The 14,584-nt window shown below is 42.7% G+C and overlaps 1 protein-coding gene across 15 annotated transcripts in view; it reads right to left on the bottom strand.

Annotated features, from left to right (window-relative positions):
• The window catches only part of FGGY (FGGY carbohydrate kinase domain containing), a 433,428-nt gene that overhangs the window by 363,084 nt on the left and 55,760 nt on the right, over window positions 1-14,584 (bottom strand). The window lies entirely within an intron of this gene.

The following is a 14,584-nucleotide window of genomic DNA, read 5'->3' as shown; positions in this document are numbered from 1 at the left end:
GGGCATTTCCAGTCTTATTCACCGTGATATCTGATAACTGTCTCTTTTCCTCTGCCCAAACTGAGTAGATCCTCAGAAACCACATAACTCTAGTCCCCTTACTATAAACACTGGATTGGACCAGACATAGACACATGACCTGGCTGAGCCAATCAGATTCCTTCTCCCAGGTATTCAGGAATCATGATCCAAATGGAACCATTTAATGTGTACCTATGAATGGAACTGGAGGTGAGATAAACTTGGAAACTGTGATGTGGCCATTTTCTGCCAACCACCTGAAGAAGAAGAACTTCCTAAAGTGAAGAGAAAAGACAGAAGCACTAGCAAGAAAGGTTTGCTACCCATCCAGGCAACCTTCCATGTCCTGGTTTCAAGTATTCCCTCTACGAGAGGGCTACAAGAAAAAGGAAAGTATCACAAGCACAAAGGTATCTTTGGGAATCCAAGGGAAACAATACAGAAGTTCCAAAAGAGACATATGCCAGTGCCTGCTAGAGAGTAACACTCGATAGGCACTCAACAAATATTAGTTGAACTACTAGATAAACAGTTTCACCTTCCAATCCCTTTTATGTGCGAGTTTATAAAGCTTAAGAGTTTATAAAGGGCTGCCACATGTGCTATCTCCTTAGAGCAACACAGAAGTCCTGGGTGCTATTATACATACAGACACCTGGCTTTTACCTACATTTACCCTCCAATTCTGTGAGTTCTTCCTACTTACTGCTTCCCTTATCACTACTATACGAACACAGACATCCACATATAGCAGATAAACTGAATATTGCCCCAGGTACAGAATCCCATTACAATAACATCAAAAGCATTCAGATGTAAAGGGCAAGGTGGTAAGCCTATTCTATTGTTGTTGTTTTAAATTCCTAAGAATTTGGGTGAGAGTTTATACCTAGAAAGGGATCTGTCCTAAACTTCTTTTGAATGCCCATACATCTTAATGTTAAACACAGCAAAACTTTAAGTTTACTAAATATGCCTAACACAGCTATGAACTAGTAGTATCTCTAAACACTGTCTAACAAGTCACAATCAGAAAATGGTAGCCTCTGAAACTATGAGTCAAACTACCAGCATCCCTTTCAGATAGTCCCAAAAATCTATTTCCATGTGTTTTGTGGTTTCAGCGATTGGTGGTCAGGGAGAAGAAGAAAAGGCAGCCTCGTTCCAGCGGTTCCAGAAATCTAAGGCCAAACCACTGCAACAACAACCAGTGCTTCAAGCCAAAGCTGAACAATCTTCCTATACTCAGAAAACAACTGCCTCTGTTAAATTTTGTGTACGGTCATTAAAGACCTTGAATAATGAGAGCTTTCAGCCTGTAGACATGCAGACAGCCACTGTGAACAATGGAACCCAAGTAGAATGTCTCAAAGGGAACTTCAGGACTTTTGTCTCCCTGCTCCCCAAAAAAGACACATTGGGGGTAGGAGGAGCAAGGGATCCAGGTAGCATCATTTCTTCTTAAGACCACACCAACTTCACTGATCAAAACCTCCACATAGGATGAGAAAGCAGAAAGAATATGTCTGTAGAAGTACAGGGTATCCTTAAGAATTCACATGGTCTCAGAAGAGAAGCTAGCTGTATTCCCCACTTTCTCTACAAAAGCAAGTCTGGAAATTAGCCAGCAAAGAGCAGGGTGAAGAGCTTGGATGAGAGGGAACATCTCCAGAAGCCTGATCCCTTACTTTGGGATGCTGACAAGCTGTCTGTGAGGATCCCATGCAGTTCTTATATTGGGCTACATGATTCACAAGTGCTTTGTCATCGAATGCCAGATTGGCCAAGAGCATATTAGCTTCTGTAAATGAATTTTTAATCTGGTTCTGTGGGAAAATCTGTCCATCCCTCTCCCTGTCCAGCTCAGTCCCAACCAAGGGTCTCAATCTGACTGAATTAATTCTATCCTTGTAACCATTGGGCCTGCATCAGGACACAGTGATTGTCCTCTCATTTCCTCCACAGTTTATGATCATGTTCCCACGTACCTCTCAGGGTGGTTCAGTGGTGTACAGGTGATATATAATTCTCACACACGACAGCAAGACGAACTGAGCGTCAGACCACAGAGCCCTGCCCAAAGCCGCACAGGGCTGCTAGCTTTGAAGCAAGTGTTCTTTCCTTCCACTGTGTCAGAGTTACCACCCTGAGGCTCCCAGGCCAGTCAGAGCTATGGGTTGGGGCCTTTTGGAAATGTCATGATGGAAGCTGTTACTATTCTTTATAGAAGAAAAAAAAACAAAAGCCCTTCCAAAAACATATTCTTGTACACAGCTGCAAAAGTTTCAGAGATTTCAATTTCAATTTTGGGCAACTCTCTTAACTTATGTGCACCCCAAAACACCTTCCATGCACAAATGGTGTACGAGTTAAAGAGAACAAAGGGCAGGTCATCAACATATGCCAACTTTAGCTGTATCTCATTGTGAATAGTTTAATCCAGCTCAAACCAGGAGCTCTCTGTACTGAATGAGTTAAGTCTTTCTATCTTCCAGTTACCAAGCAACTAACAAAAACTAGTCTTTTCAAGAAAAAAGAAATCAACAGTGATTTGGGGTATATGATTTGGCACCAAAGACTTTTGCAGATCCAACAGCAATCCTTTGAGCTAAGCAATCCCCCAGTTTGAAAGAAACCAAAGAGAACAGCTTTTTTTTTTTTTTTTTTAATCATCTATTCATAAAACCACAGCATTTCTGGGGAGGAGGCTACTACTCAAAGCTCACACAGCAGCTGGTCTCAGCAGCGGGTGGAGGTAGAGCACTATGTCCAAGATTCAAGGCCAGGCAGCAGCCGCCCTGTCAGCCTCAGGGCAGAGAGAAGCAGCTTTCATACTTTTCCTCCCACTGCAATGTCCAGGAAAGCTGGGAGGTTTCTGCTGCTTCTGGATGCGGAGGGAACTCGTGGGGGAAATGAGGCAGCTACTGCAATGACACCAGGGTCTAGGAACAACATGATGACCAGTTAAAACAAGATCATCCAATTATGTTATTGTTAATTGCAAAGGCATTCTATCTGGGCTATATGCTGTGTGTAGTGAATAAGAGGGAGGGAACAGAGCTCCCTAATTCCCCACTCAGTAAATGATCCTGCCTCCACATTCCCAGTACTTAATGACGTTGTTTCCTAGCACAACTACCCATGAAAAAGGAAAACCTTATCCTCACTCTATGTTCAAGACTCCAAATTAGGGCACAGGCTGATATGATAGCCCAGAGAAGAATGATGTTTCAAGAAGAAAATTAATCTTCACCGTCATTCTTAAAAGAAAAATGAGGCTGAAAACATGGAGTGGATCATAAACCCAACCAGAAACTTCTCAGAATGAATGAAACAATTGTGTTTCAAACTCCCATCCACAGAGATAAAGTATCAAACACGAGAAATATTTTAAGTCAGACAGGCAGATAAGCTGAGAGGTTTGTGCTACCAGAGGCATCATATTAAAAACTTAAAATTTTAAAATGACTCAATAGCTCCTCCCTGCCTGGGAGCATTTTAACTCCTTAGCATGGTTCTCACAGGACGGTTAACGACCTGGCTCCCACTTGGACATTATCGTTATTATGATTACTTTCCGGGCTCATCTCCCATCACCTCACTCCTAACACTCTCCACTCAGCTCTCACCTCATTTCTTTTACTTCCCCACACACATTATGCTCTTTGCTATTTTCATGCCTCTGCCTAGGCTGGGGCCTCTGCTCGAATTGATTTTCCCATCTTCTCCCTTATCAAACATCTTGATAAAACATACTGTATCCTAATTATATATTCACATACCTAAATCTACCTCAAAGTGGCAAACTTATGAAGGGCAAAAGCCAAGTCAAACTCAGGAAAAAAGAAAAGCAAAAAAGCTTCAGGAGGTATAAAGAAGTTTAAAGCCAGGTCCTTTCAAAACAAAGTTACAATGGAGCTGGAGAAAGACATGCACAAAGGAAAAGGTAATTAACAAGATGATGTATGACAATAATGTAATAAGTCAGATACCAAGGTTTGGTGAGTCAGCCTCATAACTTTATCGTAATATTTTGTGTGTGGCCATATATCTGCCTCTTCATTAGTAATCACAGACAGGGGTCAGGAAGGGAAAGGGCTTTGGGACTGGAGAGGCTAGATAAGGCTTCATGGGGGAGAGATATAAACTGAAGCCTAAAGGTCAAGTAGAATAAATATCTACGCTACTGCTCAGAAAGACACCCAAGAAACAAAAGTCTGATTTGACAAGACAGATTACCCCATTAGAGAAGGATTGGTTTAACTGTACCATCAGAGAATTTGTAAAATGAAATAATTCATTACATACTTTAAATAATTTAATTTTCAAAAACTGGATTTATATTCATCCCCGTCCCCTACCTCACCTGGAGGCCTACCGTTGCACAGAAAGGAAAACTTATAATCCACACTACAGTTGATTTCCCAACCATAAAAATGTTAACAATTTCATGAAAACTGATCATAGTCAGCAAAGCTGACTCTGCTCAGGCATGTGATGCCACCACATGTACTAGGAAAACAGGGCTGTGGTGTGCGGGGTCCAGGAACTCTGAAATAAGTCCAGCAGACCTGAGTTGATTACTGTCCTCACCACTTCCTAGCTACATAGCTTTAGGCAAATTAATTTGTCTAAGCCCCAGTTTCCTCCAAATGCCATATTACTAGCATCTACCTCCAAGGATGTGGTGCGAATTAAATGAAATAATGTCGAGCGCCTGATAAGTCAACAAGATTCATTCCAATTACTGCTATGGAGCTTCCTATTTTTCCAAGCGCTTTGACATGCATGATCTCATCTGTAATTCTTTAAGGGAGGGAAGGCAAGATATTATAAACTTCACCTTGCAGATTAAAAAACAAAAGCCCAGAAAGTGACCGTGATTGTCATAAGGTCACACAACAGAGAAGTCTAAAGTCAAAGTAAAATTTGTGTCTCTAACGCCCAGTCCAGTGTTAGTGCAGGCGTGTGCCTCCCTAAGACCTAATAAAATGGAGAAGTGACAGGCGGGAAGGCGAGAGATGCCCCAGTGCCCTAGATGACACAATTCCTGGGGGCGGTGCTGTCTATGGCAGGCAGGGAGGGAGGGAGTCTTCAGTTGATGAGAAGCCTGTGAAAAGGGTAAGAAGGCCTCGGAACAGACAGGAAAGAAAGCAGAAGATCTGGATGAGCCGACACGTGAGGAGGCCTTCCCCGGTGTCTCATTCTCCGGGATCCCTCGTCCCTCTCGCCACTGCCTTTCTGCCTCCTTCATGAGCGCCCTTCCTTCAGGTGCTCTTCACATGTGGATGCCCCCCAGCATTCTTGTCTCATCCAAATGCTCCTCTCACGGTTCACATGCTCCCTGGGAAATCTCCATGACTCCCACGATTCCAACCAGCGACAAGCTCAGTAAAAAGCCAAATTCCAAACCCCAATTCAAACTCTCCTCCAAGAGATGTCTCCTGGCTGTCCCAGTGCATCTCTAAGTTAACACATCCAAGGCAGAATATATTACTTTCCCCCAAGTGTGCTCCTCCTCGATTTTCTATGTCAGTTGATCCGGTTATGGAAGGAGTCATCTTCTACTTCTCTCTCATTCCTTACATCCAATCATCCTTCTAATTAAATTAAATTCCCAGTTAGTTCATAAAGAAGTCCCCATCTCTTCACCCCCATATATTAGGGTACTCCAAAGAAACAGAACCATTAGGATATACATGTCTGCGTGTGTGTGTGTGTGTGTGTGCGTGCATGCATATACACAGATGTACTCATCATTTAGGACTCAATTCTAGTGTTACCCACTCCCAGAAATCGTCCCTGGCTCCCGTAAGCTGAGTCAGCTGTTCCTGTGCCATGCCACTATAATACTCTGGGAACATCCCCATCACTGCACTTCTCGTCATCTGTTCACATGTCTGTCTCTCTCACTAAACTGAAAGCTCCTCAAGGGCAGGAACCATGGTTTTCTAAATCCCTCTACTCCTAGGATCTAGTATTGCATCTGATATACAGATGATGAGTAATGTTAGCTGAATGAATGAATAAACGAATGAATGAGCAGAGATGTACAAGCTAAATAAGAGTTTATGGAAATGGAAATAAGGAATGAATGGATAAATGAATGAGGTTGTGAATAAGAACTGCCCCAGTTTCTCTTTTTTCATTCAAGTTAATGGCTTTTCTCAGCCTGTTTCAGGAGCAGAAACATATTCTAGCCAAGCCAGACTGCCAGGAAGATAAATTTCTCTTCTCAGGGTGAGCAGGTCTTTTGGAGAAGTTTCATTTTAATTGGAAAATGGATTCATTCACTTCCTGGCTTGGACTCCTGGGTCAGAGCAGCAGCACTTAATGGCTGCCAGGCACCAATGGAGAAGGGGGCTGCGGCAGGAAAAGCACTCTGTCAAATGTCCAGTGCTCTGGGACACCTGAGGACAACCTGGTTATCAGCTCCAAGCTGGCTCACATGGATGTCCCTTCCTCTTTCCTCCCCAAATGCCCTTCAATTCAAACTTCACTTATCTCTAACCTATAAAGGATGGCTGTACTTTACGGTTCCAACTGGCATTTCCTCGGGACTTATTTGGATACATACATCCTTCGTGTCCATTTCTGCCACTGTCACAGAGTTCCACTGTTACTTCCTGCCAGCATAGACAAGAGCCGCAGAGGAGAAGTTCCTTCACAACTCAAGTAGGAGAATAAAATCAAAACTCATAAGTTCTTCTTTTATGACGGATCCACAACAGACCAACTGAACAAAAAAATATCCCTTCTAGGAACATTTCTTGAACTTTTTGTCAAGGCCCTCATACAGGGTGCTACTATAAGGTTCTTGTGACTGGCTCCAGACTTCCTCTTCAGCCTCACCTCCCAACACCTCTCAGATCCCCCATGGTCCCAGATTCTCCAAACAGACTGATCCAATGGCAGTCTGGTAAGGCAGTACACTGCTCTGCACAGAGGAGCCTTGGCACACTGCTGCCTCTTCTCCAGAGCCAGACTGCAAGGGTGCACATCCTGCCTTGAATACCCCATAGTGTGTGACCTCGGACTTGCTGCTCAACTACTCTTTATTTCAACTTCCTCATCCTGTAATAAGTACTAAGGTCAAAAATAGTACCTATACCACAGGGTTGTTGAGGGATCAAATGAGCAAATACATGTGAACTGTTTACAACAGCACCTGGCACATAGTTAGCATTTCTTAAATAATTGTTCTTATTTCTTAGAATGTCAGTTCCACCACATCTTTTCATCTGCAGGAAGGAGCGGGGCCTTTGGAGTCTGACACACCTTAGTTCGAAACTTGGTTTTCCTATTTATTAGTTGTGTTATTTCTGACCAGTAGTCTATGGATCTCACTTCATTCATTTATAGCAATATTTAATTCATAGTATTGTTAGTTGGATTCAATTTAATGAGCTTATGAATTGCTATGTTCATCCTGACACACCCCTAGTAAATGTTAGTTTCCTCTACAATCCTTGCCCTTCTCAAATTACATGTGGGCCTATCTCCTCTACTAGACTTTTAGCTCTTTTCTTAGGGAGAGACAAGAATTTATTCATCTACATCCCTAGAGTTAACATCAAAAAACTATTTCTCAAATGAAATATTTATTGACTGTGCAACAATTTGTCTATCAGTCCCGGTTTGTGGCCAGGTGTCTGCAAGGTATGCTGATGAAAGATGAAAGGCAGGATTATACTAGTCCCAATTCCCAGGTTACTTATTGGCTGGGTGGAGCAAAGAATCTGTGCACATTAAACAGGAGGAATGCACAGTACAGAATTAAGGTTCTGAAATATCTCACTTAACTAAAAATTCTGTACAGTCATGAAGAAAGGACATTGCTGTGGGTGGGAGGGAGAGGACACTGCTGTGCTTAGGAGGCAGTGTCTCATCTGGGCCTGGAGGGAAGGCAATGACTAAGGAGTGTGGGATGGAGGGAAGCCCAGACTGGGACAACCGCCTGAGCAGAAGCACAGGAAGGAGCATCAACAGCATGTCTGGCAATGAAGCAGGAACCACAAGGTCAGTCTGAGAGATGTGTGTTAAGATGCAGGGATAGGTAACTCTGGGTTTGTATGAGATGCTTGGTCAGAAGAGAATGGAAACCACCAGTCCTTGAGCACAAGGTGATTGGTGAACATGCTTTTCAGACAGTAACAACCTGGCGGGGAGCCTAGATGGGAGATGGGACAGGAGGACCAGTCCACACATGTTCTTGACATAGCAGGAGGAGAAAGAGCAGAGAAAAAGGAAGGAAAAAAGGAAAATGGAGGCAACAAAGAAGATAGGTGGGAGAGAAAATGAAACAAGGAGGATTAAGGAGAAGGGAGGAAGGACAAAAGATGGACAAAGAGACAGGGAGAGTGGGGGGAAGAGAAATAAGCATGAGATGTGAACAAAATGGCAAAAACAGATGGAACTGAGAGAGAAGGAAAAAGTAGATAAAGATGATGACAGACTGTGGAAACAACAGCAAGACACGATGATGTCCCCGACAGGACAAAACTTGGAGAAGGGAGGGCAGACGCTGGCCGTGCTCTGGGTCTGCTCTGTCTTTCCCGGGATGAGTGAGGTCATGGCTGATGTCACTGCCGCTGAGTCACACATCCCCAAAAGGAGAGGTGGAAAGGGCCCTGTCTGGTACTCTACCCCACCATCCGGAAAAGAGGGGTTAATACATTGCTCGATTCCTGGGGCACTGAAATGAGGGCTTCTCTTTCTGCCCCGGGAGGACACTGCGGCCACATGAGCGCTTGAAGTGCCTCTCCTCCAGAGTTCCCAAGACCAGGTCCTCAAAATGGGAGTGTCAGAAACAGGTGGCAGACAGCTTCTGGCTCTTCTGATTGTGGCTAGGGTAAACTGGCTCCATCCCATGATGGACCAAAAGGAAATTCCCATGATAAACAGTATTAAACATATAAAAGGGACTTAAAGATACTTTATGACTGATTCACTAAACTGCTTTCTCAGTTTCTAAGCTCTCATCATGCTGAATTGCCACTGGACTGCCTTTGCAAACTACCCAACCCAAGTGCTTATTACCTAACTCCAGTTCATCCACTGGCCCACAAGCCTACATGTCACCTCCTCCTGACCCCTCTACCCTAACTATATTTCCAGAATAACCCAAATTTCCATTCCACTAATCCTACACTGTGACTTTATCTCTTTTGTCTCCCTGCTACACTATGAGCAGCTTGAAGACAGTGACTATTTTCTTTACTGCTATATTCCCAATGTTTAACAAAGTATTCGGAATAAAATAAATTTTCAGTAAGTATTGCTAAAAGAATGAATGTCCTTGAGCAACTCTGGCAGAAAACAATTAGCATACAATATTTTTAGGCCATTTCTAAAACACAGCCATCTGCAGCCATCATCCTGAATGCTTGTTAACAAAGATGATACCCTCTTAGGTACTAAAGAAAGTGCCAATGAAATTACCCTGGCAGCATATGCACGGGGTATCTCAGGATGACTTTACTCTCTCCCTGACCCCTCCCCTCCCCCAGCCTTTGGATTGTGAGCTGCTGTAGGAACTGGCACAGGCTAGAGTTGAACTTGAGCAAGAACCCCAGCTGTACCACTCAGAGGCTGCAATAGGTGAGCCTCACTCTGACTGTCCCCAACCTGCTCAAACAAGAATAACACCCTCTCCCCTGAGCTGTCGTAAAGATTACAAAGCACAATTTTTAAAAAGTGCCCTACCCCTCTAATGTGAATTCCTATGTCCCTTCACTCTTGGATTTCTTAAATGCATCTCAAGCATATAAAAAACAGATCTCACTAATTTTCTCTCTAAAAAATCACCTTTTTCTGTCATCTGAAAATATCACTACCATTAGTACTCTATAATTTACTAAATACCTTCTGATACATAACACTGCCATCAAGACTCCTTTATAGATGGGAAGTTAAGGAGCATAAGTGAAGTGAATTGCCCAGGTCAAGCAGAGTGTAGGTGGGATATCTGGGGAAACCCTGGCGCTTGAATTCTAAACCCAATACTCCTTCACCACAGTCCAGTTGCTGGTTCCCAGGACATGGGAGGTGCTCAATAAACACTTGCACAGTGATTCACTCCCTTTCTCAGGTCATGGGCTTGTCTCTGACCCCAGCAAAAGCCAGACCACACGGCCTCCTGCCAGGACAACTGCAGTAGGCTTCACTCCAGTCCTGGATTCTCTCAGGTTTAAAGAACACCAGCATTAAAGGAGAGCTTCACCCAGCAACAACCACCAAGCCACCACAGGAAGCACCCTGGGCTCCGACCTTAGCCACATACCCCCGACACCCGCAACCAGCCCAGCAACGACCACCAATCTGCCACCAGAAACACCCTGGGGCGGGGGGCCAAGAGCTTCAACCACACCCTCCCTGACATCTTCATCCAGCCCAGCAATGACCAAGCCACCACTGGAAGACCCCTGGTCTTCCCTGAGGAAATGGGGGGGTGCCACAGGCCTCAACCACACCCCCCTCCTTCCTCCTCCCCTTTTCCCTCCCCATTCCAATCTCCCCTCCCCCCAACTGCTCTGCAACATCTTAGAATGTAAAAAAAAAAAAAAAATAGTAATAAATAAACTAAAAAATTAATAAATAAATAAATAAAGGAGAGCTTCAGGAGTCATATGCACCAATTGTTCTCAAATGCCAGACCATGGCCGGTGACAGTCCATGATCAATAATTGTCACTCATCAGTGGTGAAGTAATAATAAAAATAACGATAATAGAAAAAAAAAGTCCTTATTAATAAAATTATGAATAGTTCATCAGCAAAAAGAAAGAGACCTTCTTTACTAATTGCTTGCTTTGCTTCACTTGGGTAAGCTTCAATACTCTATTTGTGGCATTACTGGCAGAAAATGTCTATCCATGCTGCAGTTCAGACCCTTTAGTGAAGCCATAATGAGAACAGAGGCAAGGCAGGGCAGAGCCACTTATTCAGGCAGCTCTCTAATTCCCTTTGAATATCCCCTAGTTTTACATTTTGACCATTGATTACAAAACCGAGAAGCCACACTAAAGCAGCTTTTTGAGAGGGTGTGGGTATGGGTACTGATGGGGCTCCAGAGTTGAGATCAGACTTTCTTTTATTACTGAGATCACTCACAAGTTTTACCTAATCCATAGCCTCTCAATGCTGGGAGGATTCAGAGAGACACTGGCCTTTACAGGAATTCCTGAATCATTTTATCACTCAACCAGCAGAGTGGCCACAGCTCGATGCACAGAGACAAGCCTTGAGTGAGGTCTTAGCTGCGGAAGTACTTCCAGGACCCCTGGGTTTGGAAGAGGTAAGAAATTCGTTCAACCATTTATTCATCCTTTCTAACTGCAAATATTTAAGGGGAATGCAAAGAACAGAAGAGGCCAGCTCTTTGAAAGGTAACTACAGGGCTGGCTGGTTATGTCAGATGGTTAGGGCATGGTGCTGACATCACCAGGGTCCAGGGTTTCATCCCTGTACCAGCCAGCAGCCAGAAAAAAAAAAAAAACTACTATGTCCAATGTACTGTGCCTCCCCATTAGCAGGCACAGTACTTTGTTCATTGTAGTAGTTACTAGATAAAAGTTTATTTCACTGATTAAATGACCATATCCCTACTGAAATATGCTGGAACACAAACAAAAGAGGTTATGGGTTAGAATTTGTATAGTAGAGAAAAACTTAAATCTCACCCAGTCTCAAGTATGATTCTTTCATTGAGTCTAACTTTGGACATCTAAACGTGGGATAACTATGATAACTTTTTATTCTAGAGTTCATACTTACCTTAAAAATTAGGTCAGAGAAAATGTGCTATCTCGGATATGAAACCTAAATAATGGGGACTGGCTCTCTCTACCTAAGTGTCTCATCTATAGAGGAGACAGGGGTACCCTGATTAATAAAGTCTGGAGTGTGACCAGCTAACCTTTACAGCTCCTTTTTAATCCATTTCTTAGGGGCAGAAAACCTGGGTTTACATTGCAGTACTTCCAGAGGTCACAGAGTCAATGAGTGGTAATCTACATAACACTCTTCATCCTCAGCTTCTTCATCTGCAAAGTAAGTGATAACATCTACCTCACAGAATTTTCATAAGAATTAGATGAAATAAAAGACTTAAAGCACAAGGTAGATACTTAATAAAATCTAGTGCAGGTGTTGATCATGTATGTAAACAGCAATCAAAACAAGGTCATTATCTTAACTAGAATTTATTAAATATCTCAGAAAAGTAAAGGGCTTTTAATATTTCCAACTGCTTTAACAAGTGTAACGATGCTCCAACTCACTGCAAAAACTTAAGATGGATTGATGGATGCGTAGAGGTACAGAAGACGGATATAAATGATAAAGCAAAGACAGTAAATTGTTAATGACAGACTCTGCGTGATGGTTCTGAGCGTTCATTGTAAGACTCTTTCAACTTTTTGTATGTTTGAAATTTTTGATAATAAAATGTTGGGGGGAAAATGGTTTTTAACAGCCTCTTGCTCTCGGTCCTAGATGTAGGAGCTCCTTGAGATGAAGAGTGAGCTTGGCGTCCCCTTCGCCTCCCTGTCACCAGGCACAATACTTGGTACACAGTAGTTATTAGACAAAAGTTCATTTCACTGATTAAATGAACATACCCCTACAATAGCAGAACAGTTGTTCTCATTTTGAGGATAAGCAGATAAAAAAATTAAAAAGTAAAGCCAATCCACACATTCAAAGAAATGAGATTTACTTAGCCCTCCAGAAGCATCTTTTTGGACTTCTTGCCTGCCACCTTCTTTCCACTTCTATCCACCCTGGCCTTCCACATTCCAAGGTGACAGTTCACGTGCTAATGAGTTATTATAACAAATTAAATGCATTATCTTTTTTAGTGTCTTTTTAAAGACAATATTTTCCTTCAATAGGTGTGACCTTCATTTTAGACACTGAGAAAAAAATTTGGTTGTTTTTGTTTTACATCAAATCATACCATGTGGGCATGAAGCCAGCCTAACTTCGCAATCTTTCTCTCACCCCTCTGGTTATACTCAAAACTCCTAAGAACTCCTCCTTCCAAGTAGCTAACTAACATCCCTGCACGGCAGTCAGGAAGACTGGGAGCAAGTGAGCTGGTCTTCAGTACTGCAGTCACACGTTTGGCTCCTGGCTGACCAGGAGGCATGAATTCACTTTGCAAATATTTATTGAGTGTGTTTTCAACGTCAAGCACTGTGTTTGACTCTGGGGATACAACAGCAAGGAATAAATAGATAGATCTGGTTCTTGCTCTTATGAAGCTAAAAATCCACCAACCCAAATGAGGAAGGAGTGTAGGGTCTTGGACAAACCAAACAAAACAAAACAGGATTTAGAGCCAAGAGGACTTTCATTCAGACCCAATCCTGACACCTGTGGACAAGTCATTTCATCTTTTTGAGGTTTGTGGTATTCATCTATAAAATATGGGAAATAGTAATATTTATCTCACGAGGCCATGTAATAGAACAAATAAAGGAGATAGATATGGAAGCATACCATAAGCCATAAAGTAAAATACATAAAATAGTGTTATAATAATAGCTGGCATTTATTAAATGCTACTGAGTATCAGACCAAGCACTTTTTTTTTTTTTTTTCCAGTCTGCATTTTAAAATTACTTTGTTGTAGCTCATTTGGTTAGAGTACAGTTTTGTAACACTAAGGTCGAGGGTTTGGTTCCCCATATAGGCAAGCCACCAACAAATAAATAAATGAAATAAAATAAAATTACTTTGTTGGCCTACAAAACTGAAAGAATGCCCATGTTTGCCATCAATCAAATATACAAACAAAAGAATGATAAGGAAAGGATTCACTGTCCAGGTAGGTGAAGGCAGGCCATCAGCCTCAATGCTCTGGATATTTAGATGCAAGCGCAATTTATGGGCAGATCACCCTAGAGAGAAAATCTGCAACATATGCCCTGACAACAGCTGACAGTACCGTCCATGTTGCTCAAAGGCTGGGAGGTATTCGGTCTGAATACACAGGGCCCCTAGTATGAACATTCTAAAGAGAGGCTTTTTGATTCAGAAGATGAGTCTTGGATTCTCCTGGGGGAAAAAGGGATCAACTTAAAGTGAGATCCACCACAGAAGTCCACAGACACAGAAGAGAGGCTCTGAGGAGTTGCTGCCTCAATCTAGAGCCTTCACTGTACACACAAAATAAGCTCTGACTCAGGTAACAGGACCGCAGCCAAGGGGTGGTTCAGGGATGGAAAGGAGAAGTAATGCTCCAAACCTCATTTTCCACAATGGGGAAGAGAAAATTAACTTACGCTGGACATGCAGTGGATATTTACTTTGGAATGTAACTATAGGAGAGACACACCCAGCAATAAAAAATGGCATGAGAGATGGTTTAATACATTCATCCATCCATCCAAATACTTACTGAGTTATGAACATTAGATGTGAAGCAGGGTCCAAGAGGCTAGGGACACCAAGGTAAGTAAGGCACAATGTAGTGTGATAAAATTCCAGGGTAGACATAAGTGGAGGATGCTACTGGGGACAGAGGGCAGGAACCTAACCAATGGAGAAAGTCAAGGAAG

This window comes from Cynocephalus volans, chromosome 8 (assembly GCF_027409185.1).
Source record: "Cynocephalus volans isolate mCynVol1 chromosome 8, mCynVol1.pri, whole genome shotgun sequence".
Lineage (NCBI taxonomy): Eukaryota > Metazoa > Chordata > Mammalia > Dermoptera > Cynocephalidae > Cynocephalus > Cynocephalus volans.
The sequence above is the reverse complement of the archived record's forward strand: the minus strand, read 5'-3'. Positions and strand labels throughout refer to the sequence as shown.